Source organism: Mustela erminea, chromosome 8 (genome assembly GCF_009829155.1).
Source record: "Mustela erminea isolate mMusErm1 chromosome 8, mMusErm1.Pri, whole genome shotgun sequence".
Lineage (NCBI taxonomy): Eukaryota > Metazoa > Chordata > Mammalia > Carnivora > Mustelidae > Mustela > Mustela erminea.
In genome coordinates, this window is record NC_045621.1 from 112,828,442 (window position 1) to 112,841,058 (window position 12,617).

The following is a 12,617-nucleotide window of genomic DNA, read 5'->3' on the forward strand; positions in this document are numbered from 1 at the left end:
GTCATCATCAAGACAGCATGGTACTGGCACAAAAACAGACACAAAGATCAGTGGAACAGAATAAAGAGCCCCGAAATAGACCCTCAACTCTACAGTCAACTAATCTTCGACAAAGCAGGAAAGAATGTCCAATGGAAAAAAGACAGCCTCTTCAATAAATGGTGCTGGGAAAATTGGACAGCCACATGCAGAAAAATGAAATTGGACCATTTCCTTACACCACACACGAAAATAGACTCAAAATGGATGAAGGACCTCAATGTGCGAAAGGAATCCATCAAAATCCTTGATGAGAACACAGGCAGCAACCTCTTCGACCTCAGCCGCAGCAACATCTTCCTAGGAACAACGCCAAAGGCAAGGGAAGCAAGGGCAAAAATGAACTATTGGGATTTCACCAAGATCAAAAGCTTTTGCACAGCAAAGGAAACAGTTAACAAAATCAAAAGACAACTGACAGAATGGGAGAAGATATTTGCAAACGACATATCAGATAAAGGACTAGTGTCCAGAATCTATAAAGAACTTAGCAAACTCAACACCCAAAGAACAAATAATCCAATCAAGAAATGGGCAGAAGACATGAACAGACATTTCTGCAAAGAAGACATCCAGATGGCCAACAGACACATGATAAAGTGCTCCATATCACTCGGCATCAGGGAAATAGATATCAAAACCACAATGAGATATCACCTCACACCAGTCAGAATGGCTAAAATCAACAAGTCAGGAAATGACAGATGCTGGCGAGGATGTGGAGAAAGGGGAACTCTCCTACACTGTTGGTGGGAATGCAAGCTGGTACAGCCACTCTGGAAAACAGCATGGAGGTTCCTCAAAATGTTGAAAATAGAACTGCCCTATGACCCAGCAATTGCACTATTGGGTATTTACCCTAAAGATACAAACGTAGTGATCCAAAGGGGCACATGCACCCGAATGTTTATAGCAGCAATGTCCACAATAGCCAAACTATGGAGAGAACCTAGGTATCCATCAACAGATGAATGGATCAAGAAGATGTGGTATATATACTGAATGGAATACTATGCAGCCATCAAAAGAAATGAAATCTTGCCATTTGCGACAACATGGATGGAACTAGAGCGTATCATGCTTAGTGAAATAAATCAAGCAGAGAAAGACAATTATCATATGATCTCCCTTATATGAGGAAGTGGTGATGCAACATGGGGGCTTAAGTGGGTAGGAGAAGAATCAATGAAACAAGATGGGATTGGGAGGGAGACAAACCATAAGTGACTCTTAATCTCACAAAGCAAACTAAGGGTTGATGGGGGGAGGGGGTTTGGGAGAAGGGGGTGGGATTATGGACATTGGGGAGAGTATGTGCTTTGGTGAGTGCTGTGAAGTGTGTAAACCTGGTGATTCACAGACCTGTACCCCTGGGGATAAAAATATATTTTTATAAAAAAAAATCACAGAACCCATTACTATACTAGTATAATAAGGCAGGAAAATGATTATAGAAGTTATAAAGATTAAAAAGGAAAAAATAACAAATGATAAAAAAAAATTAATCTGAATTTTCTGTTCATACTTTTTGGCTTCTCAAATGTATGTGTATCTGGAATGCCATATCTGTGCACAGGGAGACGTCTGGCCATCTTGTTTGTCAAGGATCCCTCCAGAAGCCCCTCTAATCCCAGTCTTCTGCAATAGTTTCTTTAACTCCCTGAGCAATAAATCCCTTGCAGAGCCCCCCCCCCAAAAAAAAAAACCTGTTTCCTCAGAGCCCACCCCCTTGAGGGGGGCGGGAGGACTTAAGTCAGGGAACAACATTGACTGAAGACCCACTTGGCAGGCCCCTCCCCCAGAAAACAAACCAAGAAAGAAAAAAAAAAGGAAAAAAAAAAGGACTACAAGAGAACAACCACTACTTCATAGGAAAACTTTTATTTTTCATTCATTCCCACTTTTCTGGTTCTTTTTTTTTTTTTAATATAGGTAATTTTTTTAACCTAATAACCATTACAGCGAGCTGTCCAGTACATCAAATTCTGTAATAACCTTCTAACCTGAACTTTTTGATACATACAACTATGTTTTTCTTTTGCACTTCTATTTTTTGAATTCCTTCTTTTTTTAAGAAAAAAATTTAGTTTAGTTTAGTCTAGTTTATTCCTTTTTATTTTTATCTTCTAATATTCATATAGAGTTAAACTTCAAAGTAATCCCCTTTCCCCAATCAATACTACCCCTATAGGTAAACTAATTTTTAATCCCCCTTTATCTTAGGTAAGTTGAGTCATTTAACAAAGATATCAAGATACATCCAGGAGGAATCAAAGCAACCTTCCTCACCCACACTGAAAACTTATAACCAAACTCCCATCTTTTTCTTCCACCACTGTTTCTGTGTTTTTGTGTTTGTCCTGATAGTATATAAACCTTACACTTGGGTTTCTTTTTGACAAGGTTCATCCTTTATTTGCATATATGTATTTATATCTATATATATTTTTTTCCTCTTGACATATACTTTTATCAGTCTTAGTGTTTGACTGTCTTTGTATACTTCACAAATCTTACCTTGGGGCCCATTTAGGCTGAACCTTCTCTTTCATCTTAGCCTTCTTTTCTGTCTCTCTCTCTATCTCTTTCTTTTTATTTTTCTTTTTTCTTTTCTTTTGTCTCTCGTTTGGGTGGGGAATCCTGATTGCTCAGAAGTGTTCCAGGGTGCACCTTGATTGCACGACGGTTAATACATCCAGCTACATCTGTTCAGTCATCTCCCATCAAAATGACTAGGAGGAGGAATCCCCAACAGAAGAAAAATACAGAGGATGGACTTTCTGCAACAGAGCTAAAGGATATCAAAATAGACAATATGTCAGAAAGAGAAATCAGGCTAACAATTATCCAGGCAATAGCTAGGTTGGAGAAAGCCATGGATGACCAAACAGAATTGATTAGGGCCGAGCTGAAAGTGACCAGACAGGATGTTCACAATGTTAGGGCGGAGCTTAAACCTAACAGGGAGGACGTTCACAATGCTCTCAATGAGTTCCAATCTAATCTAAACTCTCTCAAAGCTAGGGTAACTGAGACAGAAGATAGAATTAGTGATCTGGAGAACAAACAGAGATAAAGGATCAGGAGGAAGCCTGAAACAAACAGCTTAGAAACCACCAAAACAGAATCATGGAAATAAATGATGCCATGAAACGTTCCAATGTCAGAATTATTGGAATCCCTGAAGGGGAGGAGAAAGAAAGAACTCTAGATGATATAGTGGAAAAAGTCCTTCATAAAATTTTTCCCAATACGCGAATGGAACCATTCATATAATAGAGGCTGAACGGTCTCCACCCAAGAATATACATTCCAAAAAACATCACGACACATGATAGTCAGATTGAGGAATTATAATTGTAGGTATAATCTCTTGAAAGCCGTTAGGACAAAGAGTCTCCTTACTTACAGAGGAGATACCATCAGAATAACATCACACCTGTCCACAGAGACCTGGAAAGTCAGAAAAGTCTGGCAAAATATATTCAGGGCACTAAATGAGAAGAACATGCAGCCAAGAATAGTTTATTCAGCAAGACTGACATTCAAAATGGATGGAGAGATAAAGAGTTTCCATGACTGGCAAGGAGTAAAAGACTATGCAATCACCAAGCCAACACTGCAGGAAATACTAAGGGGCGTTCTATAAGAGGAAAAATCGTAAGAATAGCATCGAACAGAAATATAGAGACAATCTACAGAAAGAAAGACTTCAAAGGTAACACGATGTCAATAAAAACGAATCTATCAATAATCACTCTCAATGTGAATGGACTAAATGTGCCCATAAAATGGCACAGGGTTACAGATTGGATAAAACGACAGGACCCATCCATATGTTGTCTACAAGAGACCCATTTTGAACCTAAAGATACACCCAGACTGAGAGTGAAGGGATGGAGAAGCATCATCATGCCAATGGGCCTCAAAAGAAGGCCAGGGTAGCAATTCTCATATCAGATAAATTAGATTTTAAACTAAAGACTGTAGTCAGAGATCCAGAAGGACACTACATCATTCTTAAAGGGACTATCCACCAAGATGATCTAACAATTGTAATTATCTACGCCCCCAATATGGGAGCAGCCAATTACATAAGAAAACTGTTAATCAAGATAAAGAGTCATATTGATATGAATGAACTAATCGTAGGAGATCTAACATGCCTCTCTCAGAAAAAGACAGATCATTGAAGCAGAAAATCAATAAAGAAAGAAGAGCATTGAATGACACGTTGGAACAGATGGACCTCATAGATCCATAGAACATTCCACACTAAAAGAACACAATACTCATTCTTCTCAAGTGCACACAGAACGTTCTCAAGAATAGACCACATACAGGGTCACAAATCAGGACTCAATCGATACCAAAAGACCGAGATGATTCCCTGCATATTCTCAGATTACAATGCTTTGAAACTGGAGCTTAATCACAAGGAAAAGTTCAGAAGGATCTCAAACACCTGGAAGCTAAAGGCCACCTTGCTTAAGAATGCTTGGATCAACCAGGAGATCAACGAAGAACTGAAACAATTCATGGAAACCAATGAGAATGAAGACACTTCGGTCCAAAACCTATGGGATACAGCAAAGGCGGTCCTAAGGGGGAAATACATAGCCATCCAAGCATCTCTCAAAAAAATTGAAAAATCCAGAACACAACAGCTGTCTCTACTCCTTAAAGAACTGGACAACCAACAACAAATCAAACCAACTTCACACCATAAGAAGGGAAATCGTCAAGATTAGAGCTGAGATCAATGACATAGAAACCAAAGATACAGTAGAACGTATCGATGAAACTAGAAGTTGGTTTCTTGAAAGAATCAATAAGATCTATAAGCCACTGACCACACTAATCCAAAAGAAAAGAAAGAAAGCCCAAAATCATAAAATTATGAATGAAAAGGGAGAGATCACAACGAACACCAAGGAAGTAGAAATAATCATCAGAAGTTATCATCAACAGTTATATGCCAATAAGCTTAGCAACCTTGATGAAATGGATGCATTCCTGGAAAACTCTAAACCCCCAAAATTGAACCAGGAAGAAATTGACAACCTGAATAGACCAATATCTTGTAACGAGATTGAAGCAGTGATCAAAAACCTCCCAAAAAACAAGAGCCCAGGACCTGACAGATTCCCTGGGGAATTCTACCAAACTTTCAAAGAAGAAATAACGCTTATTCTCCTGAAGCTGTTTCAAAAAATTGAACCAGAAGGAAAACTTCCAGACTCTTTCTATCAAGCCAACATTACCCTGATCCCCAAACCAGGCAAAGACCCTACCAAAAAGGAGAATTTCAGACCAATATCACTGATGAATATGGATGCTACGATTCTCAACAAGATCCTAGCCAACTGGATCCAACAGCACATTAAAAAGATTATCCATCATGACCAGGTGGGATTCATCCCTGGGTTATAAGGATGGTTCAACATTTGCAAATCAATCAATGTGATATAACAAATAAATAAGAGAAGAGAGAAGAACCACATGTTCCTCTCAATTGATGCAGAAGAAAGCATTTGACAAAATCCAGCATCCATTTCTGATTAAAATGCTTCAAAGTATAGGGATAGAGAGAACATTTCTGAACTTCATAAAATCAATTTATGAAAGGCTCACAGCAAATATCATCCTCAATGGGAAAAAGCTTGCAGCCTTCCCGTTGAGATGAGGAACAAGACAAGGATGCCCACTCTCACCACTCTTGTTCAACATAGTATTAGAAGTCCTAGCAACAGCAATCAGACAACAAAGGGAAATAAAATGTATCCAAATTGGCAATGAAGAAGTCAAACTCTCTCTTCGCAGATGACATGATTCTTTATATGGAAAACCCAAAACTCTCCACCCCCAAACTACTAGAACTCATACAGCAATTCAGCAACGTGGGAGGATACAAAGTCAATGTGCAGAAATCAGTGGCTTTCTTATACACTAACAATGAAAATACAGTAAGGGAAATTAGAGAATCGATTCCATTTACTATAGCATCAAGAACCATAAGATACCTGGGAATAAACCTAACCAAAGAGGTAAAGGATCTGTACTTGAGGAACTATGGAACAGTCATGAAGGAAATTGAAGGAGACACAAAAAGATGGAAGACCATTCCATGCTCTTGGATCAGAAGAATAACATTGTTAAAATGTCTATACTCCCTAGAGCAATATATACTTTTTTTTTTTTTTTTTTTTTTTTTTTTTTTTAGCTCCCGCCAGGTTTATTTGGTCATACCCCAGCCGGTCAGATACAAAACCGAGAGCAGTCTGAGCAATATATACTTTTAATGCCATTCCAATCAAAATTCCACTAGTATTCTTCAAAGAGCTGAAGCAAATAATCCAGAAATTTGTATGGAATCAGAAGAGACCCCGAATTGCTAAGGAAATGTTGAAAAACAAAAATAAAACTGGGGGTATCATGTTACCTGATTTCAATCTTTATTACAAAGCTGTGGTCACCAAGCCAGCATGGTACTGTCATAAAAACAGACACATAGACCAGTGGAACAGAGTAGAGAGCTCAGATATGGACCCTCAACTCTATGGTCAATTAATCTTCGACAAAACAGGAAAAAATATACAGTAGAAAAAAGACAGTCTCTTCAATAAATTGTGCTTGGAAAACTGGGCAGCTATATGTAGAAGAATGAAACTCGACCATTCTCTTACACCGTGCATGAAGATAAACTCAAAATGGATAAAAGACCTCAATGTGAGACAGGAATCCATCAGAATCCTAGAGGAGACCATAGGCAGTAATCTCTTTGATATCAGCCACAGCAATTTCTTTCAAGATATGTCTCCAAAGGCAAAGGAAACAAAAGCGAAAATAAACTTTTGGGACTTCATCAAAATCAAAAGCTTCTGCACAGCAAAGGAAACAGTCAAAAAATCAAAGAGGCAACCCACGGAATGGGAGAAGATATTTGCAAATGACAGTACAGACAAAAGGTTGATATCTAGAATCTATAATGAACTCCTCAAGCTCAACACACACAAAACAGGCAATCATATCAAAAAATGGGCAGAAGATATGAACAGAGACTTCTCCAATGAAGACATACAAATGGCTGTCAGACACATGAAAAAATGTTCATCATCACTAGCCCTCATGGAGATTCAAACTAAAACCACATTGAGATATCACCTTATACCAGTTAGAATGGCCAAAATTAGCAAGACAAGAAACAACATGTGTTGGAGGGGATGTGGAGAAAGGGGAACCCTCTTACACTGTTGGTGGGAGTGCAAGGTTTGTGCAGCCTCTTTGGAGAACTGTGTGGAGATTCCTCAAGAAATTAAAAATAGAACTTCCCTATGACCCTGCCATTGCACTCCTGGGTATTTACCCCAAAGATACAGATGTTGTGAAAAGAAGGGCCATCTGTACCCCAATGTTTATAGCAGCAATGGCCATGGTTGCCAAACTATGGAAAGAACCAAGATGTCCTTCAATGGATGAATGGGTAAGGAAGATGTGGTCCATATACACTATGGAGTATTATGCCTCCATCAGAAAGGATGAATACCCAACGTTTGTATCAACATGGATGGGACTGGAAGAGATTATGCTGAGTGAAATACGTTAAGCAGAGAGAGTCAATTATCATATGGATTCACTTATTTGTGGAGCATATCAAAAAGCATGGAGGACATGGGGAGTTAGAGAGGAGAAGGGAGTTGAGGGAAATTGGAACGGGAGGTGAATCATGAGAGACCTTGGACTCTGAAAAACAATCTGAGTGGTTTGAAGTGGCGGGGGGTGGGAGGTTGGGGTACCAGGTAGTGGGTATTATAGATGGCACAGGTTGCATGGAGCACTGGGTGTGGTGAAAAAATAATGAATATTGTTTGCTGAAAATAAATAAATTTAATTAAAAAAAAAAAGGAAAGAAACAATAAATAACAGCAAAAGCATGGAGCACTCAGCCTTCCGCAAATGGGAGAGTAGGATGTTCTCCTGTACAACAAAGTCATTTGAACTTCGGAAAACACTTTAAAAAATTTACAGCAACCAAGAAAACACAATCAAGAAGAAGCTACGTCCAAAAGCACAGGAAAATTTTGTGATGTTTTACTCAGCCTTCCCTCATTCTCTCCCCAGGACAAACATGATCTTGAACACTGGCAGACCAGTTCCCAGTTCCCTCTTTCAAACCAGTTGGAAAAGCACAGATATCCTTTGCAAATATTACATATATATGTTCCAACTTGTCAGAGGACTGCCTAAAATTTTGGATTCCATCAAAATTTTAAAAATTATAATGCAAACTAATCCTTCAAAGAAAGTTAAAAGCAATGAAGAAAATGAGAGTAGTACTTGAAAATTCAATGTCTCTTAAGGACTTTTACTCATAATATTTAAAGAATATTTAAAACCCAATCAAATAACCCAATAATAATGGGCAAGGGATATGAATCAATATTTCTCTAAAGAAGATATATAACTGGTCAATAAGTGTATGAAAATATGTTTACTATCATTAATTAAAGTCATGCATATCAAAACCACAATGAAATATTACTTTACATCCACTAGAATGACTAAAATGAGAAAAACATATGAGATCAAGTGTAGACAAAGATTGGAGAAATCTGAACCCTCATATTTTGCTGGTGTGGTTGTAAAGTGGTGCAGCCATTTTTAGATGATAAATATATATTAACCATATGTCCCAGCAATTTCATTCTTGGGTACATACTCAAAAGAAATGAAAGCACATGTACACACCAATCTTGTGAAGAACGTTTTCACTTCATAATAATCAAAAATTTAAAGAAACTCAAATGTCCATCAACTCATGAATGAATGAATAAAAGAATAATGTATTGATACATGCTACAAAATGGGTGAATTTTTAAAACATTTTCTAAATAAAAAGACACTAGTCAGAAAAGACCACATTTTATATTATTCCATTTCTATGACATGTCCTAAATAGTGAAATCCACAATAAAAGTAGGTTAGTAGTTGCCTAGGATAGAGGAGTATGGGAGCAAAAGAAGAATAAATGCCAATGAGTTTCATATTGCTTTAGAAGTAATGAAAATATTCTATAACCAATTAAAATGATCATTGTACAACCCTGGTTATAATAAAAAATCATTAAATAGTTCAATTAAATAGATCATTCCTTTTTTGGAGGTGTTGAATTTTAAATTATTTATATGTTTTGCTACCAACACTGTATGATATTTATTATTTGAAAGTTTCTTCTCACATTGTGTAGGCTGCCTTTTAGTTTAGTTTTTTTTTAATTAATATACAATATATTATTTTTTCAGAAGTGCAAGTCTGTGACTCATCAGTCTTACACAAATCACAGTGCTCATCATAACACAACCGTCCTCAATGTCCATCACCCAGCCACAGCATCCCTCGTACAACCCTCCACTCCAGCAACCCTCAATTTCTTTCCTGAGATTAAGGGTCTCTTATGGTTTGTCTCCCTCTCTGGTTTCATCTTATTTCATTTTTCCCTCCCTTCCCACTCTGTTTTCCAGAGTGGCCATATCAGCTTGCATTCCCACCAACAGAGGGGAAATGTTCTCCATATCCTTGCCAACACCTTTACTTTCCTGAATTGTTAATGTTACCTCTTCTGGCAGGTGAGAGGTGGAATCTCATTAAGGTTTTGATTTAAAATTCCATGATGCTTAGTAATGTTGAGAATTTTTTCATGTGTCTGTTGGCTATTTGGATGTCTTCTTTGTAGAAATGTTTGTTCATGTTATCTGCCCATTTTTTATTTGGATTATTTTTTCCTTGGGTGTTGAGTTTGAGAAGTTCCTTATAGATTTTGGATAATAGCCTTTTATCTGATATGTCATTTGCAAATATCTTCTCCCATTCTGTCCATTGTCTTTTGGTTTTATTGACTGCTTCCTTTGCTGTGCAAAAGTTTTAATCTTGATGAAGTCCCAGTAGTTCATTTTTGCCCTTGCTTCCCTTGCCCTTGGTGATGTTCCTTGGAAGAAGTTGTTGTGGCTGAGGTTGAAGAGGTTGCTGTCTGTGTTCTCAAGAATTTTGATGAATTCCTCTCTCATATTGAGGTCTTTCACCCATTTTCAGTCTATTTTGTGTGTGTGGTATAAGGAAATTGTCCACTTTCATGCTTCTGCATGTGGCTGTCCAATTTTCCCAACACCATTTGCTGAAGAGGCTGTCTTTTATCCATTGGACATTCTTTCCTGCTTTGTTGAAGATTAGTTGACCATAGATAGACTTGAGGGCCCATTTCTGGGCTCTCTATTCTGTTCCACTGATCTATGTGTCTTTTTTTTTTTTTTTTTTTTGCCAGTACTGTACTATCCTGATGATTACAGTTTTGTGATAGAGTTTGAAGTTTGGAATTGTGATGCCAACAACTTTAGTTTTCTTTTCCAACATTCCTCTGCCTATTCGGGTCTTTTCTGGTTCCATACAAATTGTAGGATTTTTTGTTCCCTTTCGTTGAAAAAAAGTTGATGGCATTTTGATAGGGATTGCATTATATATGTACATTTCTTTAGGTAGCATAGACATTTTCACAGTATTTGTTCTTCTAATCCATGAGCATGGAATATGTTTCCATTTCTTTGTGTTGTCCTTAATTTCTTTCATGAGTATTCTATTGTTTTCCAAGTATGGACTCTTTGCCCCTTCAGTTAGATTTATTCCTCAGTATCTTACGGTTTTGTGTGCAGTTGTAAATGGGATTGAGTCCTTAATTGCTTTTTCTTCTATCTTGTTGTTGGTGTACAGAAATGCAACTGATTTCTGTGCACTGATTGTATATCCTGACACTTTACTGAATTCCTGTATGAGTTCTAGCAGTTTTGGGGTGAAGTCTTTTGGGTTTACTACATTAAGTATCTTATCTACAAAGGGAGAATTTGATTTCTTCTTTGCTGGTTCAGATGCATTTTATTTTATTTTATTTTAGTTGTTGTTGTTGACTGATTGTTGTTGACTGATTGCTGAGTAATTTCGTTTTTGCTGTTGTTGTTGTTGACTGATTGCTGAGGCTAGGACTTCTAGTACTAGGTAGAATAGCGGTGGTGATAATGGACATCCCTGCCATGTTCCTGACCTTAGGGAAAAAGCTCTCAGTTTTTCCCCATTGAGAATGATATCCATTATGGGTTTTTCATAGATGGCTTTGATAATATTGAGGTATATACTCTCCATCCCTACACTGTGAAGAGTTTTGATCAAGTAAGGATGTTACGGGGTGCCTGGGTAGCTCAATGGGTTTAAGCCTCTGCCTTCGGCTCACGTCATGATCCCAGGGTCCTGGGATTGAGCCCCTCATTGGGCTCTCTGCTCAGCAGGGGGCCTGCTTCCCTCTCTGCCTGCCTCTCTGTCTACTTGTGATCTTTGTCTGTCAAATAAATAAATAAATAAATCTAAAAAAAAAAGAAAGAAAGGATGTTGCACTTTGTCAAATGCATTTTCTGCATCTATTAAGAGTATCATATGATTCTTGTTCTTTCTTTTATTAATGCATTATATCAAATTAATTGATTTGTGGATGTTGAACCAACCTTGCAGTCCAGGAATAAATCCCACTTGTTCGTGGTGAATAATCCTTTTAATGAACTTTGGATCCTATTGACTTGCATTTTGGTGAGAATTTTTGCATCCATGTTCATCAGGGATATTGTTCTGTAATTTTCCTTTTTGATGGGGTCTTTGTCTTATTTTGGGATCAAGGTAATGTTGGCCTCATAGAATGAGTTTTGAAGTTTTCTTTCCATTTATATTTTTAGAACAGTTTCAAGAGTATAGGTATTAATTATTTTAGAATATTTGGTAGAATTCCTCTGGAAAGCCCTCTGGTCCTGGGTTCTTGTTTGTTGGGAGATTTTTGATTACTGCTTCAATTTCATTGTTGGTTATGGGTCTGTTCAGGTTTTCTATTTCTTCCTCTTCAGTTTTGGTAATTTACAAGTCTCTAGGAATGCATTCATTTCTTCCAGATTGTCTAATTTGATGCTGTATAGTTGCTTGTGATATGCTCTTATAATGTTTGTATTCCCTTGGTGTAGGCTGTGATCTCTCCCCTTTCATTCATGATTTCATTAATTTGGGTCCTTTTCTTTCCCTTTTTGATAAGTCTGGCCAGTGGTTTATCAATCTTATTTATTCTTTCAAAGAACTCACTCCTATTTTTCTTTATCTGTTCTACTGTTCTTTTGGTTTCTGTTTCATTGATTTCTGCTCTGATCTTTATTTTTTTCTCTTTTTCTCCTGGGTTTAGGCTTTATTTGCTGTTCTTTCTCCAGCTCCTTTAGTTATAGGGTTAGGTTGTGTACTTGAGACCTTTCTTATTTCTTGAGAAAGTCTTGTATTGCTATCTACTTTCCTCTTAGGACCACTTTGCTGCATTCCAAAGATTTTGAAGAGTTGTGTTTTCATTTTCATTTGTTTCCATGATTTTTTTTTAAGTTCCTTTATTTCCTTGTTGATCCATTCATTCTTTAGTAGGATGTTCTTTAGCATCTGTGTATATGAGTTCTTTCCAACTTTCCTCATGTAATTGAGTTCTAGTTTCAAAGCACTGTGGTCTGAAAATATGC